Raw genomic sequence first — 14160 nt, 5'->3', positions numbered from 1 at the left:
ATACACACAGAAACGCATTTGTATATGCACGCAAGCACTGATATAAGGTAGAAAATTTGAATAACAGAGACACATTATATATAATATGTACATTATAAATGTTGTGACGCAACATTTCTTTCAACAAAGTGTTAAACTGTCAAAATTAATTTTTTTCTCCTAAGAATCTTGTTTGATTTTAAAAATTGCTGAGAGGTTTCAGCATTCTACAACTACACTTATTACATTCTATTGTAGGTAGCTTTAATTTTATGTCCATGCCACCTAGCAGACCCTACTTAACAAATGTAAAAAGCTAGCGTACTTTCGTTCAACTTTAAGCTTAATTATTAATATTGCTACTAATTTTTTTAAGACAAAAACTATACCGAAATCATCTAGAAAGTGTCAATAATCAGTTTAAAAAATTTCACGTTTGCTGGAAACTTCAATCAAGAAAAAGTTTACTTTAACAGCCTTTAAGGTTCACAATAGTTTCAATCATACTAAAAGTTGCAAGAGGGCCAATTGGAAGTAACTCTTGAAATGCATCTAATAAATACAATTTTAGGCGTTAAGAAATGGATGCAGAGCTTTTATAAAGATCAGAACAGTATCGTCAAAATCGAAAAGGAAAGAATTTGTTGCAAGAGATCAGCTTTTGATTGTATCGTCACAGTAATCTTTTAAATCTTTCAGATTTTTGAATAGGTACAGTATGTATGTGTATTTTTGTGACAGTAAAAAATGTAGATAGTTAGCACCTGGACTTTATTGTTCTAATAATAAAGCGATGAGATAAAAAAAACAACTTATTTTTAATTGTACAGTTTGTGTGAGTTTTAAGTGTTAACAGCTTAAAAAAATAGCCCTTTTCGTAGATTACACGGGAAAAACTAAAAATCAACGGTTTTTTAGGGGCAATGACTTTTTTATGGCATAAAGAATGCCTGGTAGATATTAGCATAATTATATTTTTTTTTACTTTTAACAGCTTATTCTTTGACTTAATAAACTATATGGATTAGGAGCAAATATATCTTTAATAAGAAAAATTTTGTTCTAGGAAGTGTCAGGAATAGAAATAAAATTTTTATCTGAACACGTTGACCATTACATGTCATTATACAACGGTGCTCCATTTAGTGAGTCTCAGGCAAAGATGAGACGAGGGAGGGGGACGCTAGTCATTTATAATTTTTAAACTTGTTAGTACCGTTTAAAAGTTCTTATTAATTCTAGTAAAGCTAACAGAGTTATAAAAGTATCAGGACGAAATTCCTTACAGGTGACGACATATATTTTTTAATGTCTATTTGGACAACAAACGTCCCTACGAAATAACTCCAATTTTAAAAGGTCGAATCATTTAAAAAAAAAGTTTTTTCGCAAAAAAATACAGTTTTCCAGTATATGTCACAAAGCTAAAAGCATATTAACAATAAATATTATTAAAAATTTATGTTTAGTAGGTGACACTCAACCAGTTAGTTTGCGACCAGAAATATCAAAGTCAGTCAGTATTTAAAAAATCGCGTTTTACAAAGTGCAACGATCTCGGGTGTTGTTGATTGCGAGTATCTTCTGAGCAAATTATCACACTGGCAATTATGTTACATATTTTTATGGCTGATATTTTTCTATGCATTAAAAAAAAAGTTAGTTGTGAAATGATTATATGTCGAGATAGTTTTTTGAATTGTTTTTTACGCCAATTTTTTAAATTGTTTAATAAGAAACGTAAGCATTTGACAGGGTAGCTGGTTACAGCCTTGAAGTTTGCTATTTAACAAACTAATTTTCAAAATATAATTTTTAACACTGTCTAATTTAAATGTTTATAAGTCACATTTTTCACGATTGATTAGAACACATCAAAATCTTTTCCTTAACTCTTTTTTGATCAAGCAACTTCAAATTTGATTGACCGAAAAAAATGCTGTATCTCGGTCAATTCTCATGTAATTTTGATAATTGCGTTTTTTACGTTGGGGTGGAATGACGATCTTTTAGCAACTAATGTATGCACGTTGGTACCAAATAGTTTATGAATTTGCTATAAAAAATTTATAGGAAAAAAGAAAAATTTTGGCATTTTTCGTGGAAAAAGTTGACGTATTTGTGTACTAGTATACTGATAAACAGAATACAATTCTAGCATTTTTAGTGAGAAGATTTTAATAAAATATTCGCAAACGCAGTAAAAACCTGCACAAATCGACTAATGAAAATGTTAAAAACATTTATAAACAGTGGTTGTATTGGTCATTCTCCACAATTTAAAATCTCTCACGTTGCTCATAAGAACTCCTTTTTAAGAAGTAAAGACAATTGTGAAAATGAAAGGGAAGCTAAGTTAATACATTTTGGCGAGACAGACGTCATTTCTCGTCAGAAACATTCATCAACAATTTTGTTTCCATAAAAAAATGCCAAAACTTTTTTTTTTTAAATTGCTTATAACAAATTTAAAACAAATTGGTAACAACGTGCAAATGTTAGATTTTAATGTTAGTTATGTAAAGGTTATGTAAAGGTTATGTAAAGTTGAAACGTAATTTTTTTTAAGAAAAAAGGAAAAGAAAACTAAGCCAGTTACAGATTAGTATGGCGATGTACACAAGACTTCTCTTGAGTGCTCTCTGTCGCTCTCAGCTAGTAGCGCAAACGCAGGAGAACCACGCTCTCTCTCTCTCTCACTGGGCAGATAGGAGTAAGGGAGCCCTCCCCCACCTATCCTTTTACTTAGGCCCACCTTTTCCTCATAACTTAAATATTACTTCTGACTGCAGCTATCTGAGTCTCTTGATAGTTGAGTGGACTAAGTATTTTGCTTAAGCATACCTCGTAACTGGGTACTCTTTGATACCTGACAATGGCACTTTTTTCTATTAATATTATTAGTATCACTATTATTTTTTTTTTTATTAACATTATCATTATAATTATTTTGAGTACAACTATGATCATTATTAATCTTTTAAATATTATTAAGATGAAATATCCGGAAATATCAGGGCCATAATTAAATATGCCATAAAAATACTAAAGTTTGGAGATCTTTCCTCACTTTCCTCACCTCCTTGCGGTCAGTATCAGGGCACCTTTTTTTAAAAAAAATTAAAAAATAATTAAATTACTAAGAAAGAGATAATTAAGCTACCACTTCAATTGAAAAAACATTTAAAAAACTATGTAACTTTAAAAAAATTCATTTATTAATAAAAAGTTCTTCCTGAATAAACTTATTATACGAAAAAAGCATAAGTTACATAAACTGGACTAAAAAAGTTAGGTGTGGGCCTCGGGACCCCTGGCAAAAGTGAAACTTCTAACTAAAATATTATTTAACTCGGTATAATAATAACTAAAAAAATTGAAGTACACCTTATTTTAATAGAACTTTTAGAATCCCATAGTAAAAAAGGGAAAACTTAAAAACTATTACATATTTGATCACAGACGTGCATAGAATATATAAACCTTAATATACAACTAATGTTATGATTTGCGCAATCTCAGTGCTTTAATGCTTGCTGTTATATATTTAGCACATGTACAAATTGTTGGTCATGTAATGCAGAATAAAATAAAAGTTCTCACTATACTGATCCGAAAGAAGATACTTTTATCTCATTACGAGGGATATAAATTTCTTTTATGTGTAATTAATATTTATGCATTTGATATGACATCGTATGTGTACAATAAGTTCTTGTTCGAATCTCCGTATCCAACAAATGAGAATTTTTTAAAGTTTTGGCTACCATAAAAGTAAAATAATCCACTATATTTTATTGAGATTAAGGAAAACAATAGACTCATAGCTATTTTCAATTCAAAAAACACAATATTTTATTTCATTCGTATTCTACAAAAATTTATAATTTAATATTGAAATTAATCCTTGCTTAACTAATTTTTACTGATCCTAAAATTAATAAAAACTATGTAGGTATTGGTTACGTGACAACTTTTCTTATAATACAATATAAAAAACAGAAAGTAAATTAATTTATAGGTAGGATATGAAAGTTTTAACTTTGCATTTGATATGACTGCTTTTTTTCTAAATTATTACGATTACTTGTATAAATCTGCTTAACATATTTTTGCACCTTAATACAAATTTTTGATGAGTGAAGCTATCTTTGGCCTACTTGGCTTCTTTCTCAAGATACGACTATTTTTTTAATTTCGCAAGGTAATGTTGTAAAAAAAATTTCTCAAACCTTTTGTCAACGTCCATATTAATTTTTCAAACATGCTACACTAAATTAAAAATTTTTTTTGACTTTTTCTTTTAAAGTTACAGTCGAAAAATTGAAAAATTAAAGTAATTTTTATTCACAGTCTAACCTCTCTTAATTTGTGCGCGTTGATCATATAGTACTACTTTTGGAAACTACTCCCGTAGAAATTGTTATTTTTGGCCAATTTGGCTTCCCTTTGGAGACACAAGGTTTATTCTCATTTGCAAAAGTTTAGTTGTCGTATTATACATATTTTATATCTCACGTACGTTTTTTTATATACTTATATACATACAAAAAAATAAAGAGGAAACAATAACGATTTTTACTATGTTTTTTGAAGACTTCAAAGAGATCAAGTGATGTTTTCTGTCAGACATTATTTACCTGACAGTACTCAAGCTATAACAGACGCATAGGTTTGCCCATTTAACAGCCACGTTACGATTCGTACTATGTGTTAGTAGGTACGCCAACTACCGACATGGTGGCACAGTGGTAGAGTTGCAGTCTCGTCAATTTGGAAAGTTCAGCAGAGTTGGCCATGGTTGGTGGTTGAATGGGTGACCGCTCGACTATTTTTCCGTTCGTTTGCGCTAGTGATTTTTTGGATCGACTTAATATCTACTATACATATATACATATATATATAAAAAGAGAAAAGCTATATCATATTTATCGATAGAGTAATTGCGGCGCTTTATTCTGCGCATGCAAGAGAGATGGCGAGAGAGGAAGGTAGACAGACAAACAGAACCCCTGCCTGAAGAGCAGATGGTATACGTACAGATAATATATATAAATACATATGTGCAGCGTTTGCTCGCTCATTTCACGGGTTAACTCTCCATATGAGGTGCGCCTTAAGAAGTTTCACTTCAAAATCACAAAGCAAAAAACTTCTTTTAATATAATATCTGTCAATTCATGGACTTAAATAAAAAATCTTTGATTTTTAAAAGTACTCACTAGTTTTTTAAACTTACAGGCACTCAAATTATTTTTATTAAACTTGCACACTTGTCTTTTCTTATGCCCATTTGTTCCACAATTACTGATTTTTTGCAGAGCTCCTGTACAAAAAATATCAAGTTATTTACAAAGTAAATTGGCTTGTTACGTTCAGCTATGAAGAGAGCTATTTTTAATTTGAACTCTTAAACTTGAAAAATTATTTTATTAGAAAAAGAATCATGATGGGGTATTACTTTTTGTTTTTTAATATTTGCCCTCATTTGATGTTTTCTGTTGCAACGTGCTTGATTAAATCTTGCCTGTAATAGCACATGATGAATCTTGAAGCAAAGGATCTACTATCCACGCTATAACAAAAATGCATTTACTCTTTTTTCATTTTCCCTTCCAATTTTCATTTGCACTGGAAGACATAATTACGGCTCTAGTACCAAAATATTCTTTAATAAGTACAATAATAAATGCAAGTGCCAATAAAGAAAACAAAAATTGTACACAACTTTCTAATCAAAAAATGAAATAAACTGCTTTACGAACTCGCAAGATTTCATACTGTGCCAACAGCTAATTACCGACATTATACGCACGATACACAGCATTAAGCGCTCACCACTGTAAAACGTATTACTAAATTACTTTGTATTATCCAAATCTGCTTCTTCCAAAGGCAGACACTTAAAGAAAGAAAACATAGTCATCCACGCTGTAGTAGAGTATTGCATACATGTATACTTAAAAAACAACATATGTTGCAATGTTAAAACAAACAACCTCGACAAATGTTTTGAGTCAACCACGATTTTTTGCTTTCGTGCTACCTGCAGGTACACGCAAGGTAGTATACATACTGAAATCCGGTATCGACAGTGGTGACATCGAGAATCTCGAAGTATACACTGCATACATTGAGAATCTTGATGTATGCAGTTGAGAATTAGAACTGTCTGAATATTGCATCACACCTGTATCCAATTCCACAATGACTGGCCACAGTTAGGGAGGTAAAGTTCTGGGAAAAGGTGGATCCAAGCATCATCGCAAGCCTGCTATTCGCCGTTTGGTTCGTCGTGGCGGAGTCAAGAGAATCTCCGGTCTCATCTATGAAGAAACCCGTGGTAAATTAAAGGTATTTCTTGAAAACGTCATTCGCAATGCAGTGACTTACACAGAGCATGCCAAAAGAAAAACCGTTACGTCAATGGATATTGTCTACGCGTTAAAACGTCAAGGCCCTTTACGGTTTCACAGATAATGGGTCTATCTTGAAATTTCTACATTAAGTTGCATATGGGGTATACGGTCGATTGCGCACCCGATCAAAGCATATCCAAAATATTTACTTCAGGATTTGGGGTGTAAAATTTTCTTACATCTAGAATCAAGAAGTAGAGTGGTGCTACTTCAAGATTCTCGATGTATGCAGTGTATACTTCAAGATTCTCCATGTCACCACTGTCAATATCAGATTTCAGTATGTAAACTATCTTGCGTGCACGATTCTTATTCTCATGTCATGCAGTAGCTTATAAAAACTGCTGTGTTTTTAAGGATTTAGGACTCTTGATAGATGAATATTATCATCAACAAATATATAAATCTTGCTAAAAATTGCAACAATGAATTTACTTATGTACTCATAATGGGCTACAGCGCAAATTATTCATGACTAAATCAAAAACACGCCCAGTTTTATATACCAAAACTGCTCATTAATTAATAAATCTTTTTATAGCTACTTAATTTTTTTACGATTTTTTTAGTTCAAGTCATAGCTTAGTCATTTTTTCCCATGTAATTGAATTATTTCTTGTTTTTTTCTTGAAAAAAAAAATCGCACCCTGATACTTACTGCAAGAAGGTGAGAAAAGAGTATCTTCTAGTTTAAGTATTTTTAAAGCGCATTTAATTACGGCTCTGATATTTTATATTAATAATAATAGTTATAATTATGATGATAATAATAATAATAAAAATAAAATTAATAATAATAATAATTACAATAGTAATAAAAAGTAATAATAATGAAAATAATAATGTAAACAGTAATTTTACTAGTATAAGCAGAAAAAAGTGCCATGGTCAGGAATCGAAGAGTACCCAGCTACGATTCATTTGTAAGCGAATTACTTAGTACAATAAACCACCGAGAGACACAGGTAGCTGAAGTCAAAAGTAATATTCAAGTTGTGAGAAGTCAGCGGGGCCTAAGTTAAAGGCTAGGTAGAAAAGCTCTCCTACCCCTACCTGCCCGATGAAAGAGAGAGCACAGTTCTTCTGTGCTTGTGCTACTAGTCGAGAGCACCCAAGAGAAGTCTTGGGTATATCGCAATGCTGTTACGGATACGTAAACTAGACGTAACAACAACAAAAATGAGCTGTGAAAGAGTCTTTTTTAATAGGGAGAACTGCTTAAAACTGGTTTAAGCATTTAAGATTTTTTTAATAAGCAAATACATTTTATTTAACAATTTAGTTTTTTTTTTTTTTTTTTTAAACTTACAGTGGTTATGTGACAGCAATTAACATGTCCACATTAACTATCAAAACTGTAGGAGGATTATAATTTAAATAAAAAAATTATTAAATTTTTGTTTTTTTCGATACTGAATTGCCATAATTGACGCCCAATACTGACCGATTTTGATATTTGTGATCGCAAACTAACTCGTTGAGTATCACCTACTGAGAATAAATTTTTATTAATATTTATTGGTAAAAGGCTTTTTGCTGTGTTGCACATACAGAAAACCTATATTTTTTTACGTTAAAACTTTTTTTTTAAATGATGCGACCTTTTAAAATTGGAGGTATTTCATAGAGATGCTTGTTATCCAAGTCGACACTCGACAATATATTTTGTTACCTGTAAAGAATTTCGTCCAAAGGCAGCCATCCAAGAAGTTCATTCTGTTGACCTGAATTGCACATCCGTATACAGGACGCGGCCAAATGGTCCTTAAATTGTCTGGCACCCATATTACATAGCTCTTATTTTGGTCAAGTTTTTTTGCTTGTGATCTATGTTGTCACAATTGAAACGCAACTGATGCGGTATTTTTACGGTTTAGCTGGAAAAGGCTGCAGTATGTTGCTGTTTTTCCCTTCGAATATTTTTACCTTTTTTTTCTCCGTAGAACACTAGGTTTTTAAAATGTTTTAAAAAAGTTCTAAAAACGTTATAAGATGTTTTGTGCTATAAGGATTGCTACTTCTTGTCAAATAATGTAAATTTTGAATTGATATAACATTTTGTACTATTCTATTGAATTCTTAGTAACAAATAAAGCATTTCTTACGTTTTGCAAGTTTACCACAACAGTTTTGAAAAACGTATCTTTCATTTTTATTTTAAAAAGCTCTGTTCCTTAGTGCAAGTTGTTATATATTATGGCTGTTCTTTTGAACGTATTTCAAAACATAGAAGCTGATTCCTTATTTGAAAGATTTTTTAGACTGTAAAATTGTCTTTTTAGTCCAGCTGATAACAGCATTTTTTGCAGTGACGTCATGACAAAGTTTTTTCATCTTGTATGTGTAGTAAAATAAGAAAAATTTGTTTAATCGTAAATGACGAGCGTTATTATATTTATACATTGTTAAGTTATTTTTCATAAAAATGTGCGTTCGACTCAGACTAGACAAAAGTACTGAAACTGTTTACATTCACTGTGTTATTCAAAAATAAAATCTTAGTTTTCGTTAAAAAAAAATCAATCTTTTGTCTTCGTCTCTTGTTTTTGGTGCATGGTAGTTTCAATTATTTTATTTTTTGGTGCATTGGGCGGGCAATAAAACCTCTGAGCCTTGCAAAAGAAATGGAGATAAAGAGAAAGACAGAGGTACCGTTGGGCTTCTTATAAAGTAATTACGATTTTCACCTACAAGAGTAGTAGAATCAAGTTTGAGAGAAAATTCTGACCGTCCACATCATTTTTTCACTATTGGCCCAGCAGTTAAAATTCTTTCATGAATTGATCTCCACTTTTCGGAGCAACTGTGTTCTTTAGAACGCTAACACAGATTCTCTACCTGGAATTGATAAAGAGTTTTCATCTTAAAACCTATTGTTGGCGCGATTCCACGCACCTGAGGGTCAGTCATTGTTGGCATCGTCCTGTGCTCCATGACACCACCCTAGCTTTGCGCTTGCAATAAGCCTTAACGACAAACCACCGTCACCTTAATCCCCAGCTCTAGCTACAACACGATCTTGTACGCAAAGGAAGATGGCTGTTTTCTCAACCTCCTGATCTTGCTGAGTGGCAGAGCGTACACGCATGCCATAACCTGGTCATCCTAAACCTACCAAGTGGCAGTCTACGGAGTAGTAGTGCATTCGCGCAGGCTTTAACCTCGTCGTCCTGAACCTATCAAGTAGTAGTGCTTCACACACGCCGTATACTAAACTGCCTGATCCTGCTAAGTGGCAGTGCTTTTACTCACGTGGTGTCCTCAAGTTTCTGATCCAGCTAAGTGGTAGTGCGTTCTCGCACGCCGTAACCTCATCATCCTAAACCTGTCAAGCGACAGTGCGTTTGCACACGCCGTAATCTCACTGTCCTTAATTTTCTGAGAGGCACTGTGTCGACGCATTCCATAACTTTGTCATCCTTAACCTATTAAGTGGCAGGACATTCGCGCACACTGTCTCCTTAACTCCATGGTTCTGCTAACGGGCAGTGCTTCGCACATGCCATATCTTGAACTGCCTAATCTTGCTAAGCGGCAGTGCCTTTTTCCATGCCATATTCCTTACTTTCTGATCCTGCTAAACAGCACGACAACAGCGCAGTCCCGTATGTTAAAACGTCTGCTCTGGGCTGGTACTACGGACACCTGTGTCATTGAGTTTCCCATATGCCACCAGTGAGATTTCGTGCTCTAAAATATACTTAACCATATTGTTTATTGTTAATTGTCAACTAGCAGCCCCTCATCTCGGCTTCGCCCGAGACTTACTAAATAAAACACCGTAGTGTGTTCACATGTAATGTGAAACATTTTCAGTTAGAAATTTTACACAAACATATTCTTGATACATCTCAGAACAAAAATCTTCTTATTAAAAACATGTTTTTTCGAAATCTATATAGTTTATTTCGTTAAATAATAAGGTGTAAAAATTAAAAAAAATAATGATGCTGAAATGTACCGTGCGTTCTTTATGTCATAAAATAATCGGTGGCCATAAAAAGCCGATGATTTACAGCTTCTCTTGTGTAATTCATGAAAAAGGCTATTTTTTAAAGCTATTAAGATTTTAAGCCCCCAAAAAATATATATTAAAAAAATTTTTTTTCTCATATCTCATAACTTTATCACCAGAGCAAAAAAGTCCTGGACCTTAAGCCCTACATTCTTATTGCCACAAAAACACAAATACATTTTCTGCTCATTAAAAAATCTGAGGTAGGATCTTTAAAGATTTCAGAGATTGCTGTGAGGGTACAGAAAAGCTGATCCCTCACGTAATAGACTCATTAGTTGTCGAATTTGACGCTGCTGTTTTAATCTCAATAAATTTTCTGCGTCAGTTTCTTGATGCCTAAGTAAAATTGTATTTATTAGATACACTTCAATTTTTACTTCCAACTCACTCTCTTGCGACTTTTGGTATGCTTAAAATTTTTGTAACCACTAAAAGCTATTTTCTGTCAACTTTGTTAAGTTCTAATATATTTGTTGGCAAGGTAGTTTGACGTCTGATGGCCCTAAAAAAAGACCAGCAAGCTTTTTAAGTTAATTCTTTCTTGACTGCAGTTAACAGCAATTGTGACTGCCTGGATACCTCAGGGTAATCTTCTTTGACTTGCTGTTGAAGACCCAGACTGATCGGGAGAAAAATTACAAAGTCCGAAGCTTTGGAGCTAGTTGTAGTGCTCTTTCCCAATGTCTCCAGTTAAAGACGTTGGTGTCTAAAGCACCTTTTTTATTTGCAGATTCAGTTGTTTTGGTGATCTTAGATTGGGAGATTGGTTAATGATACTCGTCCAGTGGAGGCTGTCCCGTTGGCTCAAGTTTTTTTTCCTCGATAGCTGTTATAGGTTTTCCCAGCGCAGACCTTGGAGGGGATCAGTGATTTCTGGTTGAATGCTTAGAGTCGAAAGGGTAGTATAGGATCGTCGGTCACCGGGTTTTCCAGCCTTGCGAAGAACAACTCCACAGGTGACGTCTGCTAGTGAATGGCTGACTTGGTTTAATAGTGCCCGTCTTAAGTTAATATAGTCTCTTAGTCAATGAATCGCTTCTGAAAATGTTAGTAAAAATGTATTTGTTGGCAAGGTTGTTTACATTTAGGTGGATCCTAAAAAGAACCGATGAAATTGATGATTAAGTAGGGAACGTAAATACTTATAATGGCCCTAAAAAGTGCCAGTGGTAAAATTTCCAGACTATTCTTTATTATTATTCCTGATGATGAAGAGCTGGCTACGGGTTGCTTGATTCTTACCTGGGAGTCTCAATGTACGGAGACTGTGATGGAGGAAGGTACGCCGCTGACCAAAGAATATTTCGTCTTCAGGTCGTTCCCCGGATAACCAACCGCTCATCGTTGGACGGGAACATGTGGGTAAGTGCGTTGGGGATGTGAAGACCAAGAAGGTAGCCGTTGTAGCTGCCCGTGCCCCTCAGACTGTTTTCCCTGGCTTACATTTATAGTCTAAAATTCTCTAACTGCACCAGGTGGGATGGTGGGACTGCCACACAACTCTGAGTTGGTGCAGATTGTGCTCTGGCTAGATATGTCTCCTGGTATTATGCCAGAGACGTCATCGGTTGAAATTAATTCTTTTTCTCATCGCACTCGTCGAGATTCAGGGTGAATGGACACCTAGGTCCCTTCCCCCTTACAGAAGAGTGTCGTCCGTAACCGTGATACCCATCTGCAAGACTATCATCAGCATGCCCTATACAGTTCGTTGAACTGCCAGAGTGCAACTGCATGGATATCGAGAGGCTTCGGCTTATTATAACCACATTTATTTAATTCTGTTGCAGGTAGCCTCAATTTTATGTCGACAGCACCCAGCGGATTCTACTGAACTAAAGTGAAAAGCTGGCGTATTTTTGCTAAATTTTGAGCTCATTTATTGCTATTGTTATTAAATTTTTTATAATAAAAACTATACTTAAACCATTTAGGAAGTATTATGAATCAGTGTGCAAAATTTCAGCAAAATCGGTTAAGTAGTTTTCGCGGTTAGCGATTACAACGGTTTTAGCTACTTTGCTTTATAAATTAGCATGATGTAAATTTTCATTTAATATGTATTTAGTTATTTGGTTTGATTATATATTAAATAAATAGATAACCTAACTAATGAAATATATTTTTTTAGGTACATGTTTCGAAAATTTCGGAGTTTGTATAAACTAGCAAAGCAGCTGTTATATTGTGTTATGATAACCGCTTATTTACCTACCATTAATTTGTTACTTTCAAGATGAATACATAATTGTTTACATAATTTTTTCTTATTTTTTTTAAATTCTCAAAAATTAAACGACAATTTTTTTGTACTGTATGAATACAATAATTAATTTTTATTGTGTCTTATTCTTTAACAATGTTTCTATTTGTGATTTAAGTAATTATTTGACTTAAAGACGCTCTTCCCATATTTATTAGGAGAATAGTTCAGTGAAGTAAGAGTAACGCTAATGTGTGAAATAAACCTAGCAATTGTTTTTCTGATGTGGATGTACTCACATACATGCTTTTACGCACACTTCATCCCCTTTCCCTAAATTCATTTAAAAATGAGCTTTTGGATCTATTTGAAAATTTGATACGTTCATCTGAAAGTAATCTCTTGTACATAAACATTTGGGAGACTCCTTCAAACCGTGAAGATACCATTTAAGGCGATTTTTTCATAAGATTACATGTTTGTTATTGATTTTTTTAAATGTTTCATGCATGAAATAATGGTACAGTCAGACGATCTTAAATTTTTGTGGGTATTTTTTATGCTTTTTCAATGTACGTTTTACAATTAAATAGTATCTGTCAAAAAAATCTATGTGTAATAAACGTTCAAAAAGGATATTCACTGGCAAGAAAGTGGTACTACGGGATGGTTTGTCTTAATTTTCTGTGTATTATTATATTTTGGGTATTAAATATTGACGACAAATAAGTGTGGGATCATATGTGACAAATGTGAGCCTGACGTTACAGATGTAATCAGCGTAGGCAACAGAAAATTGTTATGAAATCACTGGAGGAATCGATAAAAGCGCACAGTCTTATACTGGCCAGCCTATATATTATTTTTACTTCATTGTGCCATAATATGTTGTTTATAATTGTTAAGTTATTAAATGTTAATTAAAATTGTATCCAATCAATGTAGGTATACTTATTCTAACGATAATTACACCACCTGCACCACCTTCGTACACTATATTGTTTCATAGTAAGTATTTTTCTACTCAAAACTATAATGTTCGTTATCTTATTTCATAGAAGTATAACTTTATACTTAGGTACGCAAGTTCCCACTGTCCACTGGTTATTTTTTTAAGCCGCTTTGTTTTTTACGAATTAAATCAGCTCTCTCATCAGATGTACACTATTTAATTTGTCACGATTATAAGTTTTGAATTGTTCGACTCCATGGAGCTACTGATACCCTACTACGTTATTTATTTTTATAGAACAAACTTAAAGTTGTTACTGGAGAATGTATGTTCGAGACCAATCGAGCATGTATTTTAAAGGAAAATAAATCAAAGTTTTTTAGTATTGTATGTGTAGTAAAATAAAAAGAATACGTTCAAATGTAAATAATAATCGGTGTCATGTTTAAGAGTTGTTGTTAATTTTTTTTCAAAAAAGTGTGCATCCTTCTGAGGCCAGGAAAAAGTGCTAAAACTGTTAACGTCATTCTTTTTATTTTAAATCTAGTTTTTGTTTTTGTAAAAAAAAAAAAATCTTTTGCTTTCGTCT

General features: G+C 33.1%; 1 pseudogene; it reads left to right on the top strand.

Moving 5' to 3' along the window:
- Positions 1-6186: 6186 nt before the first annotated feature.
- LOC106637227 (histone H4-like) lies at positions 6187-6459 on the top strand (annotated as a pseudogene).
- Positions 6460-14160: the final 7701 nt, after the last annotated feature.

Source organism: Copidosoma floridanum, unplaced genomic scaffold (genome assembly GCF_036245765.1).
Source record: "Copidosoma floridanum isolate Cflo_tuat_1 unplaced genomic scaffold, Cflo_Japanese_pri ptg000013l, whole genome shotgun sequence".
Lineage (NCBI taxonomy): Eukaryota > Metazoa > Arthropoda > Insecta > Hymenoptera > Encyrtidae > Copidosoma > Copidosoma floridanum.
This window is presented reverse-complemented; position numbering and strand designations above follow the sequence as displayed.